Source organism: Podarcis liolepis (assembly GCF_965112155.1).
Source record: "Podarcis liolepis genome assembly, chromosome: 2".
Taxonomy (NCBI): domain Eukaryota; kingdom Metazoa; phylum Chordata; class Lepidosauria; order Squamata; family Lacertidae; genus Podarcis; species Podarcis liolepis.
Genome location: NC_139555.1, coordinates 113,573,768 through 113,589,045, shown reverse-complemented (window position 1 = coordinate 113,589,045; position 15,278 = coordinate 113,573,768). Strand labels below are relative to the sequence as shown.

The following is a 15,278-nucleotide window of genomic DNA, read 5'->3' as shown; positions in this document are numbered from 1 at the left end:
CATCTGGGAGTTAGGGTTAGGGTGCGCAAATCCACGGGTTAGGGGGCGCAAATTACTTGCCTTGCCCCGGGTCCTGACAACCCACGCTACGCCACTGCTATTGCATATTGCTGAAGTCTTATATTCTGCATTTTGGAACTCCAAAGGGACATCAGTTCCTCCAGCCAGTCTATCAAACAACCCTGGCAGGGTCACAAGCCCAGTGGCAGCCCCACAGAGTCCTAGAGAACATTGGCGGGGGGCAGTTATACAGTGGTACCTCGGGTTAAATACTTAATTCGTTCTGGAGGTCCGTACTTAAGCTGAAACTGTTCTTAACCTGAAGCACCACTTTAGCTAATGGGGCCTCCTGCTGCTGCTGCTGCACCGCCGGAGCACAATTTCTGTTCTCAACCTGAAGCAAAGTTCTTAACCTGAAGCGCTATTTCTGGGTTAGTGGAGTATGTAACCTGAAGCGTATGTAACCCGAGGTATCACTGTATAGCCAGATCTTGTCTGGGATACCTAAACAGTCCTTTGTAGAATCGTGCCCCCTCTCGCCCTCCCTCTCACCCCTCCTCTCCCTTCCTCTCTCTTCTTCTCCCCCTCTTTTTCTACCCTCCTTGAAAACCATGCCACATATATGCATTCCAAAATTGCCATTTCTCAGCCAGGACATCCTGCTGACTCAGTTCCAGCTTTCGAGCATCTTCCAGGTATTCTGTGGGCATTCTCTCCGCTAGTTTACAGTCCTATTATCTGCATCGCGAGGCTCCGGGAAAGCTCATTAGCATCAGAGTGTGCTATTCATTCTCTGATTATCAAACCATGTTCTTCCCATACAAACGTCCCACACGTAGTATTTAGGAGGCTCAGAGCTCTCAGTCTAGCGATGTAACAATCATCCTCTTTGGAGCTCAGGCAGCAACACAACATTGGGCCATGGGGGCTGTGTACACACATTCTCGTTTACTCTGCATCTGGTACACTTCCACTGCTGACTTGGAAAGCAGAGTACACACAATGGTAAAGGTAAAGGTAAAGGGAACCCTGACCATTAGGTCCAGTCGTGACCAACTCTGGGGTTGTGGCGCTCATCTCGCTTTACTGGCCAAGGGAGCCAGCGTACAGCTTCCGGGTCATGTGGCCAGTATGACTAAGCTGCTACTGGCGAACCAGAGCAGTACACGGAAACACCGTTTACCTTCCCACCAGAGCGGTACCTATTTATCTACTTGCACTTTGACGTGCTTTTGAACTGCTAGGTTGGCAGGAGCAGGGACCAAGCAACGGGAGCTCACCCACTCGCGGGGATTCGAACTGCTGACCTTCTGATCAGCAAGTCCTAGGCTCTGTGGTTTAACCCACAGCGCCACCTGCATCCCTACACACAATGTTAGTCTAGATCAATTCTGTCTCTCTCGTCCAACTATCCTGTATCTATCCTGCCATTTATTATGAAATGGCTGTGTGTGTTTCCCCTCAGACCAGCTTTGACCAAATTGAGAAAAGAACAACCTATCCCCCCCCCCCTTTTTGGAAATTATAGGGACAGAACTACCTGAAATATACTTGGAGTCCTGTATTGATTTCATGCTCTTTATTGCAACTTGTAGAACAGTGACTGAATTGCCCCCCAAACCTCAGGCTTTTATATACATTATTTACACAATGAGTCCCGTCTGATTGGCTGATTCTGCTTCCCTCCTGGAGCCTGATTGGTCTTTTCCTGCAGTTGTTGCATTCTACGATCCTACCAGCCTAATAGGCTGATTAACTTCTTCCTGGAGCCTGATTGGTCTTCTCCTGCAAGCCAATCAGTTGTTGCCTTCTAGGATCCTACTTGCCTATTGTTCTAGGATCCAAGGTTAGTACATAACACTACCTAAACTGTATAAAAACTTATTCATGTATGCGGCTACAGTGGCAAGAATGTTACTCGCCCCAAAATGGAAAGAAGCAGAAGTCCCAGCAAAGGAAGAATGGATACAAAAACTTATGGAATATGCAGAAATGGCAAGACTTACCAAAAGAATAAGAAATCAAGATAACAAACTTTTAATAAAAGAATGGAAATGGTTTATTGAATATTTACAGATAAATTGTAAACAGATAAGAACATTGGCAGGATTAGTGTAATAACCTGCAGTTTTATAAGAGTATATATTTAAAGCTGATGACTAAATGAGCAAATTAAGTCAATTTGGATATGCAGAAGATAATAAAAATAAATTTAAGGTACCACAGAAAGAGGGGGAAGGAACGTTTAACCAACTACAGGGCCAGAATTTTTTGAGGGGAAAATTGTGCTTTGAATGTGTTTTATAGTATGTATAAGCATAGGTCGTTCTTTCTCTCTCTCTTTTTTTAAAAAAAAAATTATGTATGCTTTTCAGGTTTATACATTTCACTAATTTTACAATCATTTTAACATTTCAAAACTCAACTTCCTTCCCCCTCTTTCTGTGTTAAAATGAACAAAATTAACAAACCAACAACATGTGCACAACCAAAGTTAGTGGTGTAGGGTTTATTCCTTCTGGGAAGCCCGTAGGCTCCCCCACCAGCCATGTGATATACAGTTACTGACTGCACACTTGTATGCACGAAAGTGGTAACCTGAGCCCAAGTTGCAAATAGGTGCCTCCCTTCTTAGTCTTTTTCTCTTCCTGCTTCCTGGAACAAGTAAGGAGCCATGCGGCTTTGGCTCCCGACTCAGCAAAAGTGCAATCTCTCCAAAAAGGAAGTCTTAAAGACTGCATCTTTGCTAACTCAAACATTGCACAATCCTTTTGTAAAGAAAGCAAGTCTGTTTTTTTAAAAGTCATTTGGAATCTTTATTCATCTTTGTTTTACTGCCAGCAGATGGAAGATTTGTTTGATGTAACTTCTGGAAACTCTGTGAGTGAAATCTTTGCTTATTTGCAAAGCGAAGTATCTGTGATTTATTTTAGCCTAGGTATTTTGTAAAAAGGTGGATGAGGGCAGAAGTAAATCTAACAAAGTTTTAATGTGCCTGGTAGCAATCGCGATTCTGCTTAACTCAACTACTGAAAAGCTTCCTTCACAGGCTGGTTTTTCTTTGTTACCTATTTTCTTAACAGCTTATGGACATTCTGAGACATACAATGAAATGCTTTAGGAGCTCAAGAGACAACAGCAACAGATGCCAGTCACTATGTTCCTCACAAAGAAAGGAAGAAGCAGCAGCAGCAGCAAATCTGCCCATACAACCCATCTCTGGATATGAACCACAGCTTAGCGCTTCTTCTGGCTTCTGGTCAACCTTCCTGGTACTCATATCATCATCCAATGAGGGAGAGGAAGACTAAGAGCTGCATTTATCCTTCAGTGGTAAGTGTGGCAATTTTCAAAAGGTTTTCTATGGGTCGTTCCAGCTTCACGCTATTTTGGCTTATACATGCGATGACCAGGAACATAACCACCATGTAAGATGAATGGTACCTGTAGATAATAAAACAATCCCATCAATCTAGCAGGTTCTATAATACTTCCTATATCCCTTTCTATCTCCAGACAACAATCCCATTTGGCTTTCAGACTTCCTAATACTTCTGGGACGCGGGTGGCGCTGTGGGTTAAACCACAGAGTCTAGGACTTGCCGATCAGAAGGTTGGCAGTTCGAATCCCCGCGATGGGGTGACCTCCCATCGCTCGGTCCATGCTCCTGCCAACCTAGCAGTTCGAAAGCACGGCAAAATGCAAGTAGATAAATAGGTACGGCTCCGGCGGGAAGGTAAATGGCGTTTCCGTACGCTGCTCTGGTTCGCCAGAAGCGATTTAGCCACATGACCCGGAAGCGGCTGGCCACATGACCCAGAAGCTGTACACCGGCTCCCTCGGCCAATAAAGCGAGATGAGCGCCGCAATCCCAGAGTTGGTCACGACTGGAACTAACGGTCACGGGTCCCTTTACTTTTATCTTTAATACTTCTGGAGCAAATAGCGTTCGCCTCTCAAGTCTTCTCCCCATTACTCAACATGGGCAAAGTGGTTCTAACGTACAAGATTGTGATGTTTATCCTGTCCTGGATGCCAGTGTGGTGTAGTGGTTAAGAGCGGTAGTCTCCTAATCTGGTGAACTGGGTTCGCTTCCCCGCTCCTCCACATGCAGCTGCTGGGTGACCTTGGGCCAGTCACACTTCTCTGAAGTCTCTCAGCCCCACTCACCTCACAGAGTGTTTGTTGTGGGGGAGGAAGGGAAAGGAGAATGTTAGCCGCTTTGAGACTCCTTAAAGGGAGTGAAAGGCGGGATATCAAATCCAAACTCTTCTTCTTCTCTTCTCTTTGTGATGTCTTAATCCTCTAGGTGCCTTTATGTACCCAGACTCTTCTGTCCTGCCCAGATCATGTAGGCGGCCACTAATGAGGCTGTGGGCATCATCACTGGTTGGACTTTCGCAATCACCTTGAAGACAGCTTGCACTGATTTAGCTAGTCCCCATCTGCTGTAACCTGCCGTCTTGTGCAGGTGGATAAATGTCTATTTCAGCTCAGTCCTGAGTTTCCCAGGTGGCCTTGGAATGCACCCTTGGCCCTCCAGCTACTTTGGGACTACAATTCCCATCATCCCTGACCACTGGTCCTGTTAGCTAGGGATGGTGGGAGTTGTAGTCCCAAAATAGCTGGAGGGCCAAGTTTGGCCATGCCTGCCCTAGGCAGTGCTCTCTATTCACTTCTTAATGTTGCTTATTTGAGAGTTGTTTAGAGAGGAAAGCAGGAAACATGTAAGAGCAGTTCTGTGTCCAGGGCTTCGGCTTTCGGAAACAGCGTCTGGGCGGAATCCAGACGTATGTTGGAAGTGTAGATTTTGGCGAAATTCCTTTAAAATAGCTAAAAAACTTTATATATGGTATATATGAGATTTTGCAAAAAAAGAAAAGAAAGCCAAACTAAAAAAAAAAGCTCAACAGCTTTCGTGTCTGGATTTGCACTTTTTGAAATATGGTAACCCTATCCACAAATGTTTACGTAAGATTCTTATATATGCATACAGTGGTACCTCGGGTTACATACGCTTCAGGTTACATACACTTCAGGTTACACACTCCACTAACCCAGAAATAGTGCTTCAGGTTAAGAACTTTGCTTCAGGATAAGAACAGAAATCGGGCTGCAGCAGCAGCAGGAGGCCCCATTAGCTAAAGTGGTGCTTCAGGTTAAGAACAGTTTCAGGTTAAGAACGGACCTCCAGAATTAAGTACTTAACCTGAGGTACCAGTGTATAAGGCCAACAGAGCAGGGTTAGCAGAGTCTGTAACCTGAAGCGTATGTAACCTGAAGCGTATGTAATCCAAGGTACCACTGTACTGTGATATGCTTAGGGCCTGGTAGCAAATGTGTTTATAGGAACACCATGTGCCTGAAATATGAAATGTTTCCCTGTTCTCTTGTTTTTATTATATATTTTGTGTTCTCATTTTTTATTTTTATGTTGTGAACTGCCCTCTGATCTTTGGATGAAGGGTGGTATGCAAATTTTAAGAAGGAGAAGAAGAAGAAGAAGGAGAAGGAGAAGGAGAAGGAGAAGGAGAAGGAGAAGGAGAAGGAGAAGGAGAAGGAGAAGGAGAAGGAGAAGGAGAAGGAGAAGCCCAGCTTCGGCTGGGGAGGGCGGGATACAAATAATAAAAAAATATTATTATTTTATTATGGGAGGGTGTGCAATTATTTTGATTTGTTTAATTTAAAAAAGTCCTAGAGGTTGTATCCAACTAAGTTAAACTCAGAGGAGGCCCATTAACATTAATGAACATAAATTAGTCATGTCTAAAGTTCTGTGAGCCTATTTTGAGGAGGGCAAACCCCAGGGAGGCTCACCTGGCACCTTAGAGATATATCTTTGGGCACCAGGCAAAAACATTCCTCTTCTCCCAGGCCTTTGGCTAATTAAACAATCTACAGCCTTTAAAACTGTGCAGGGGGTATTATTTTGTTTGCTGTTATGTTATGTAGCTTTGTGTTTTTCTATTGCAAACCAAAATGTGAAGGGCAGTGTAGAAATTGAATAAATAACAAATACAGTGGTACCTCGGGTTACAGACACTTCAGGTTACAGATTCTGCTAACCCAGAAATAGTACCTTGGGTTAAGAACTTTACCTCAGGATGAGAACAGAAATCGTGCAGCGGCAGTGGGAGGCCCCATTAGCTAAAGTGGTACCTCAGGTTAAGAACAGTTTCAGGTTAAGAACGGACCTCCGGAACCTGAGGTACCACTGTAATAAAAATAACCACGCTGGATACAACTTGTGCTTCCCAAGTTGTGGCCGTCTGCTTTTAAAGAAAGAACAGGGGCAGCGAACACAACTTGTACCTTCCCTGTACCCAAACCACGTTGTTGTGTCTCTCTCTTAAAACCCACCCGCAGCTTCCCACCCAAGACAAATTCGCTCGGAAAAGAAACCGCCAGACACAAAGGTTCAGTTCCAAAACGAGCTTTATTCTGCTTTGGAATTTGGGGCTAACATAATATCACGGAGCCCCTTGACAGTCAGGGGGAGACCCATCCATGCTCTGCCAGCGTTGGAGGAGAAGAGGAGGCCGAGTCCATCATGGAAGGGAATCAGCAGATGTTCTGACCCGCCTCACTTTGTCTTCTCAGCAACCTTGGGAAGCTTGGGAGCCTCGAAAGGACGCTCAGGCAGTTCTGGGGGGGAAAAACACCACACACATGTGAACCGGGGAGAAGCACAAAAGGCCAGAGAGCCAGAAAGGAAGCAGGTTCCTTGGGCAGCAAGGTGTCAGAGCAGCTTTTGCCAACCTGGTGCAGTGCCGATGTTTTGGATTACAGCTTCCATCGGCCTCTGCCAGCTTCTTGGCGAAGTCATGGGAGTATATATAGAGTCTGCCTTGCCCTTCCTCCCTGCCTGCTTCTAGCTAGCCTGCTCCCCTCAGGTGCAGTTACAGATAGGTAGCTGTGTTGGTCTGCCATAGTCAAAATAAAAAATTCCTTCCAGTAGCACCTTAAAGACCAACTAAGTTAGTTCTTGGTATGAGCTTTCGTGTGCATGCACACTTCTTCAGATACCTGGTCTGAACAAAGACCTTGGATTCTTATCTCATTATACATGACTAAGCCATTTCTCACCTTCTCACCCCTTGCCTTTTCCTGTAAGACCTATTGCAGTCGTTAAGAGTCGTCAACAGGCTCATCTCAGCTATCTGCCAATCACCCATTCCCACCACCCTTCTGAGTAATACCCCTCCCCACCTTCTCACTATATAGAAGGATCTGGCAACTTCTGTTTCAGTGTATCTGAAGAAGTGTGCATGCACACGAAAGCTCATACCAAGAACTAACTTAGTTGGTCTTTAAGGTGCTACTGGAAGGAATTTTTTATTTCCCCTCAGGTGCAGTGAAGGATGTTGTCCTATTGTCAATGTTGAAGTAAGGCTCAGCTGCCAGCTTCCTCAGAACCCCAGGAGAGACTCTTCCAGGAGAACCAGGGCATTCTGCCTCAATGTCCTTGCCCTAGGTAGGCTCAAGTCTGGGATTTCTGTGCCTTCCCACCATAGCACCAGGGGGCTATGTAAACCTAGCTTGCAGGAGCTCCCTCCATGGCGTTATCCAACAGAGCTTGAGGGGACCACCTAAGGATAGCCTCTGCCAGAGAGGCACGTACTCAAAACCTCCTCCATCTCTGCAGAGGAGCTTATTTAGATGACTTGCTTGCAGGGACGCGGACTTAGAAAAAATATTGGGGGGGCCCGGGAAAGCTCATGAATAATAAATAAGCTCATGAATATGCAAATAAAGTGGCTCCGGCCCTAAATCGGGCAAGCCACGCCCCCCAGCCAGCCGATTGGCTGGCTGGGAGGTGTGGCCAGTCGGGATTCCCCTGTTCTCGCGGGATTTCCGGCAGTGCCTTGGCTGGGATTCCCTTGGCCGGGGCTCTCCGATTAGGGCGCGCGGCTGGCTGGCTGGCGAACGAGCAGGTGGGGAGGAGGCGGAGGACGGCAGCGGCGCTCTGGTGGAAGGGCGCCCGCCCGAGGTTATTGGGGGGGCTGAGCCCCCCCAAAAAATTTTTTGAGGGGGCTCGAGCCCCCTGAAGCCCCATGGAGTCGGCGCCTATGCTTGCTTGCCCTGCCCAGCACATCCCCTGGGTCTTGACTGGACATCTCCCTCCCTCTCTGTGAGGCTCCCTGCCTCACCACCCTGAGGGACAACAACTCAGCTCCTTCCTTCCTCTCAGGCAGGTGAATGCCTCGCCCCTTCTCCCACTGGTGGAGCCTCTAAGGGGTGTTCAGCTGCGGTCTCCCCAGGAGTCAAAGCTTGGTTGGTTTCTGGTGGCACAGATCAGGACCTGCTCAAAGGGCCAGGTGCCCGCAATGGACCAGAAGATTCCTAGCGCCTGGTGGTGTGTTTGTAGTCAGAGAGGTGCTTTTCAGCTCTTTCCGAGCTCTTTTGGTGTTCCACAAGTCTCAATTGAGAAAACTTTTCTTTGTTAATCATACAGCGTACGTTTCGCCCCATCTTCTAGAGAGCATTCTTTTATTTACAACATTTCTATCCCATGTTTTGCAGCGCTACATCCTCGCAAGGCAGCTTCCGGGAATAGTGGAGAATAATACAATAAAAGTGGAAACGAAACACTCAACACTCAACCCTGTGAGGCCAGCATAGGACCTCAAACAAGAGAGGTTAATTGGGGAAGGCTAAGCAAGACAAATAGGCCTTAAATGAGCTCATTTAAAAGCAACCAGAGATGTTCTGTATGTTTTTGTTAGAAGTAAACTCCGTGTCTGTACAGCAGCTTTCTCTGATCTGCTGGGCCCCCCATATGTTTCGGACTACAACATCCACCATCCCCAGTTCTCAAGGATGATGGGATTTGTAGTCCAAGACATCTGGAAGAAACCAGGCTGGGGAAAGCTGGTGTACGGTGATGCTGTTTTCATCAAACCACCGGTCTTACCTTTGAACCCAAAAAGCAAATGCTTCAAGGGCTTCAGGAAACTCTTCACTGTATTCACAAGACAGTCCCAGAGAGAAAACTGACCCGAAAATGAACTAAAGCAGCAATTACACATCTTGGCAGCTTCCTGGATTCACCTGCTTTGGAGAAATGGGGGTGAAATGTATCACTGCGGCCTTAAGACAGACAAGGTGCAAAAAGGCCTGTGCCATTCTCCCTCCTCCCTAGAATTCCCTGCTATGTTAAGCCTTGTATCTTTGTGTTTAACAGAAGGCCGGCATGCTGAAATGAAGCCATCACTTCACCTGTGTGCTGGGAAAAGCTTCACTCGGTTTCTTTCTGCCTATGGGCTGCTGTTTAACGTACAGGGGCTGAGCTGTTAAAAAGTCGACCAGGCTCTTTTTCACCACCTTACCTCTTCCATAACACCCATGCGCTGGTGCATTGATTTGAAAGAGAGCAAGGGAGACAAGCTGACCCTGCTAAACTTTGCTCCGCTTCAGAAGTTTTTGCCCTCTAATTTTTGTGATTGGGAAATGCCTCTTAAAAGTGATCTTCAGTTCAAGTACACCGTTTACACGGGGACCATTTAAGGCGAACAGCTCATCCTATGTGTCTTTGCTCAGAATTAAGCCTGGCAGGGTTCAGTAGGGCTTACTTGACTGCAGCCTAAATCAGGGGTCAGCAACCTTTTAATAATAATAATAATAATAATAATAATAATAATAATAATAATAATAATTTATTATTTGTACCCCGCCCATCTGGCTGGGTTTCCCCAGCCACTCTGGGCGGCTTCCACAGAAACCAAAAATACACTAAAATCATACATTAAAAACTTTCAGCTATGGGCCAGTCCATCATCCCTCAGACCTTGTGGAGAGCCAGACTATATTTTGAAAAAAATAATAATGAACAAATTCCTATGCCCCACAAATAACACAGAGAAGCATTTTAAATAAAAGCACACATTCTACTCATGTAAAAACACCAGGCAGGCCCCACAAATAAACCAGAGATGCATTTTAAATAAAAGGACACATTCTACTCATGTAAAAACATGCTGATTCCCAGACCGTCCGTGGGCAGGATTGAGAAGGCGGTTGGGCTGTATTCGGCCCCCAGGCCTTAGGTTGCCTACCCCTGGCCTAAATCAACCCAAATACAATGTTAAATGTTGATTTGAGCGGTTCAAGGAAAAATGGTGACCTGTTCTTTGCTAAATAAAGAAGAAACCAATCCCACAGTCCTGAATTCGCAGAGGAAAAAGCCTGTGGATATAAAAAGGTACACATTTTTCTTCTCTGCACACAGAGGAGCATGAGAAATTAATCAATCTTCATCACTTCCCGTGCTTCTCTGCCGTTACGGCATGAGTGCACAAGTTGCTGCAGCCGAGGTATGCAAACTTAAATTTCCCACAGCAGTGCATCATCCGTGAATTCAGATATGCAGGTAACCCTGGCATCTACAAAAAGCTGTCCCAGCAAGATATCAGATTCAAGCCTTTAATGAACTTCAGCATTTTTCAGATAGAGCAGGGAGCAGGGGTGGGGGAAGAGAGAGAGAACCTCTCTGTCTGTGGCTGTCATGATACCACGTTTTTTAAAAAAGGAAAAATCCAAGAAGAAAACATGGGACTGTACCGCAGATTGTGTATTATAATAACATTAGTACAATAATGTTATCATAATACACAATCTGTGCTATAGTTTAAAATAAAGTGATAAAATGAAACAGCCGGAAAGAGATACATGTGGCTATCGCAGAGGCTTTGTGATACAGCCCTCTGGAGACCAGAAGACCTTAATGTTCAGTCCAGAAACCAAATGTATTCTTTCCCATTAGTCTGTGGTTTTTTTTAATTCATTAAACTATTTCTAAACCGCCCACTCACATAAAATGTCAAGACAGACGACAACAACGTATGCAGGTGCAATAAAACATAAGGTACCATTTAAAAAAAAAAAAATGATCGTAAGAAATGGCTGGCTCTTTAGGGGGAAATTTAAACAACTGAATAGGCCTGTCAAGAGATGTATGAAAGTTAGCAGCAAGGACTCCTGGCCTGCCAAATCTCAGCCAGAAGAGGATTTCCACAGCATGTGAGTGGAGAAGCTAAATGCCTGACTTCTAGCTGAAGTCAGTCGGGCTTCTGAAACATGGGGGATAACCAACTAGTCATAGAATTATAGAGCAGGAAAGGATCGGAGGGGTCATCTAGTCCAACCCCCCTGCAACGCAGGAATCTTTTGCCCAACATGGGGCTCCAACCCACATCCCCGAGATTAAGAGTCGTTCTACTAGTGAATAAAGAGGTTCCTACTTACAAGGCAGTGATGCTTCTCCTGTCCTGGATGTCTTCTCCTGGAGATGTTCTGTTCCTCTGGGAAATCCAGGTGGCTTTATGTACCCAAGGTCTCAGGTCTTCCAGTCCTGAATCGGCCAGTCACGTGCCCACCAGCGAGGTTAGTCACGAGTTCTTCACATAGCCTTGGAAGTTTTCCCTGCCCTGTGCGGTGCTCTATAAACCTTTAAGTGTTTAATTGAGAGTAGTTGAGAGACAAATGCAGGAAACAGTCTAGTTCAGGTAAAAGGGCTTCCCTGTCCTGAACATGTCACCCATTAGCCAGATTTGGGGAGATAAGACACACAGGGATATTAAGCACAAGCTCACGTTGGCCCCATAAATAAAATGCAGGGCTGTGCGGCAAATAGCCTGTGTCACAACTGCAGTGCCCTCAAGATATCGCAAAGTAATTGCTGCCTTTGGTCCCTGGAGGCAGTTGCCTTCAAAATAAGGAAAGAGGGAAAAGAGATCATGACTAGGCAAGCAGAGAGGTTCATCTGCCTTGGACACGGTTTAAAGTGGGCAAATGTAACCCTCCAGGGACATGTCCACTCTTGCTTCTCAAACTTGGTTCTCAAACTTAATCCGTTCCAGAAGTCCGTTTGACTTCCGAAATGTTCAAAAACCAAGGTACAGCTTCTGCTTGGTGCAGGCACCCGGGAAACAGTAGTCAACAGCCGCATCGGACGTTTGGCTTCCCAAAAACGTTCGAAAACTGGAACGCTTACTTCTGGGTTTGAGAACCAAGGTACCACTGTATAGCTGTTAATCCGCTCCCCTCCCCCTTTGAATTCGACCAGAGTAGTCCACCCCTGCTTGTATTTGAATTTTGTGGAATCACAGAATCAAAGAATCACTGTAGAGTTGGAAGGAACCATGAGGGCAATGCAGGAAGCTTTTGCCCAACACGGGGCTCAAACCCACAACCCTGAGATTAAGAGGCCCATGATCTACTGACTGAACTACAAAGGAGAAATTTTAGTGTTTCCAGGAGGCATGCTGTGTTTGCCCTCACCTTCTAAGTTGTTGATACTATAATGGAAATGCACAAAACCACACAGCTGGGCAATTGCAAATTTGCTCGTGCTGTTTTCTGGTTTTGTGCAAATCTGATGGATCAATATAAGGGGATAAGGTCCTTTCAGGAGTGCTCCAGAAACAGGAAGTCTGGAAATTAAATAAAAGCAACTGTAAATTTTCGGTGCACAATTTTCAGTTTGCTGCTCAATTTATCTGGTGCAGATTTTTTTAAAAATGTGGTTTGCTTGTACCTTTTCTGGTTTTGTGCAAATCCGAGAGATGAAAAGGAGGACACATGGGCACACACAAACCTATACACACACACATATTGCTACATGAAACAGTAAAAACTTCCCTATACAGGGCTGCTTTCAGACATCTTCTAAAAGTTGTATAGTTTCTGTTGTATCTGTTTGACCTCTGAAGGGAGGGCGTTCCACAGGGAGGGCGCCATTACAGAAAAGGCCTTCTGCCTGGTTCCGTGTAACTTCACTTCTCGTAGTGAGGAAACTGCCAGAAGGCCCTCGGAGCTGGACCTCAGTATCCTGGCTGAACGATGGGGGTGGAGACGCTCCTTCAGGTATACTGGGTCGAGGCTCTTTAGGGCTTTAAAGGTCAGCACCAACACTTTGAATTGAGCTTGGAAACGTACTGGGAGCCAATGTAGCTCTTTCAGGACTGGTGTTATATGATCTTGGTGGCCACTCCCAGTCACCAGTCTAGCTGCCACATTCTGGATTAGCTGTACAGTAGTACCTCGGGTTACAGACACTTCAGGTTACAGACTCCACTAACCCAGAAGTAGTACCTCGGGTTAAGAACTTTGCTTCAGGATGAGAACAGAAATCGTGTGGCAGTGGTGCGGCAGCAGCAGGAGGCCCCATGAGCTAAAGTGGTACCTCAGGTTAAGAACAGTATCAGGTTAAGAACGGACCTCCAGAACGAATTACCGTATTTTTCACTCTATAACACGCACCCGACCATAACACGCACGTAGTTTTTAGAGGAGGAAAATCTGTAGGCATGTCACCCGTAGGCATTTCCTCCATAACACGCACAGACATTTCCCCTTACTTTCTAGGATGAAAAAAGTGAGTGTTATGGTGCAAAAAAATACAGTAAGTACTTAACCCAAGGTACCACTGTAGTTTCCGAGTCACCTTCCAAGGTAGCCCCACGTAGAGCATAGGGAAAATAAATGAAAACACTGAGGAAGAGGCTGGGTGTAGCAGAAATTGATCCATTTACCCCAAAACACTTAAACAAATTGTGTGAGGCCCAAATGGAGAGGTTTGGAACTTGGTTTTCCCCATCTGACTGGATTTATAGGGGGAAAGCGTTGAGGCCGGTATTGACGGACAATGCAAAATGTGGACGGTGCAAATTAAATGGGAACACAAACAGCTGGAAACACACAGTAAACTCCAGTGTGGATGAGCCCCAGGACTCTCTGTTTGGTCTTGGGGAGTCTCCCCAGGCCACACCTCCTCTCAAGTCTCACCCCTCCCTTGTCCTGCTTTGCACCCTCCTTGGGCGCTTGTGCCTGCCTGGAATGTGTCCTTGGACTCTGAAAATGCCTCTTGCTTGTCTGGGTGGGAAATGCAAAGGTGTGTGAGTGTGAGTAACTAGCTTTCTGTGCGAAGGTAAAATTCGGACGAGTTGTCCCGCCCACTTTTGTCTTTGGCCCCGCCCACCACTGCCACGTGGCTCTTGCAAGGTTGCCAAGGCAGAAATGCGGCATTCGGCCTGCAAAAATGTACCCCCACAACACAAATGCTTAAATACACAACACCCTAACCAGGCTTCCCTGATAAAGGAAGCTTTGAGAGCTAGAGGGTTGCATCTCAGCCATACACAGAAGCCCTTACATAACCTCGGCTTCTTTACATTTTTGGCTCCTTAACCTGCTAAACCTCGCCAGCCAAAACCACCTAAAGCAGCAACCTTTAATTTGCAAACAGGCATTCTTAATGGGAACTGAAATATTACATGCCTCTGTCCGTATTCATAATCGTTGCTGCAAGAGAACTAATGACATTTTTTTATCACACATAAAACCACACTTGTTCCGATTCTAATCATTACAACACACTGAGGCAGCTTAACAGAACCATTTAAGTGCAGGGATTAGTTATTTTACACCACAGCAACTGCTATAAATTTGTAGCTTTACTTTGCAATCTGTCACACCACTGTATTTTTTTACCTCAGCAGCTGGTGACATCACATCTCAGCGACAACACACCTCGCTTCACTCTCCCTTACAAGTTGGGCTTGTTGCCTTTTCAACAATAATCTCACCTAGGATTACCAAAAGACCCTGTAGAAACCCCACTTATTTTGTCTGTAGTTCATCTCACCTGCTCTATTAGTCAGGGGGCAATGGCATCATGCAAATTATTTTAGCATCCACCCCTTTAATGTACATACATACATAATTTTATTTGTACAGTGGTACCTCAGGTTAAGTACTTAATTCATTCCGGAGGTCCGTTCTTAACCTGAAACTGTTCTTAACCTGAAGCACCACTTTAGCTAATGGGGCCTCCTGCTACCGCTGCACCGCCGCCACACAATTTCTGTTCTCATCCTGAAGCAACGTTCTTAACCCGAGGTAACCTGGGTTAGGAGAGTCTGTAACTGAAGCGTATGTAACCTGAAGCGTATGTAACCTGAGGTACCACTGTATGTACCTTTCCACAGTTCAAACCATGCTCAAGGCGGCTTACAACATGAAAAAATATGTAAAAGGTAAAGGTAAAGGACCCCTGGACGGTTAGGTCCAATCAAAGGCAACTATGAGGTTGTGCTGCTCATCTTGCTTTCAGGCCAAGGGGGCCAGTGTTTGTCCACAGGCAGCTTTCCGGATCGTGTGGTCTGCATGACTAAACCATTTCTGGCACAACGGGACACCGTGACGGAAACCAGAGTGCACGGAAATGTTGTTTACCTTCCCGCTGCACTGGTACCTATTTATCTACTTGCGCTGGTGT

The 15,278-nt window shown here is 45.8% G+C and overlaps 1 protein-coding gene and 1 long non-coding RNA gene across 2 annotated transcripts in view; one reads left to right on the top strand and one right to left on the bottom strand.

Moving 5' to 3' along the window:
* DDAH2 (DDAH family member 2, ADMA-independent) overlaps positions 1–15,278 on the top strand; it is a 323,504-nt gene that overhangs the window by 24,469 nt on the left and 283,757 nt on the right. The window lies entirely within an intron of this gene.
* Positions 6,439–9,568, bottom strand: LOC310702134. The gene is made up of 3 exons (XR_014523280.1): positions 9,331–9,568; positions 8,916–9,052; positions 6,439–6,646 (listed from the first exon to the last, which is right to left on the bottom strand). It is a non-coding gene; the product is annotated as an uncharacterized lncRNA (long non-coding RNA).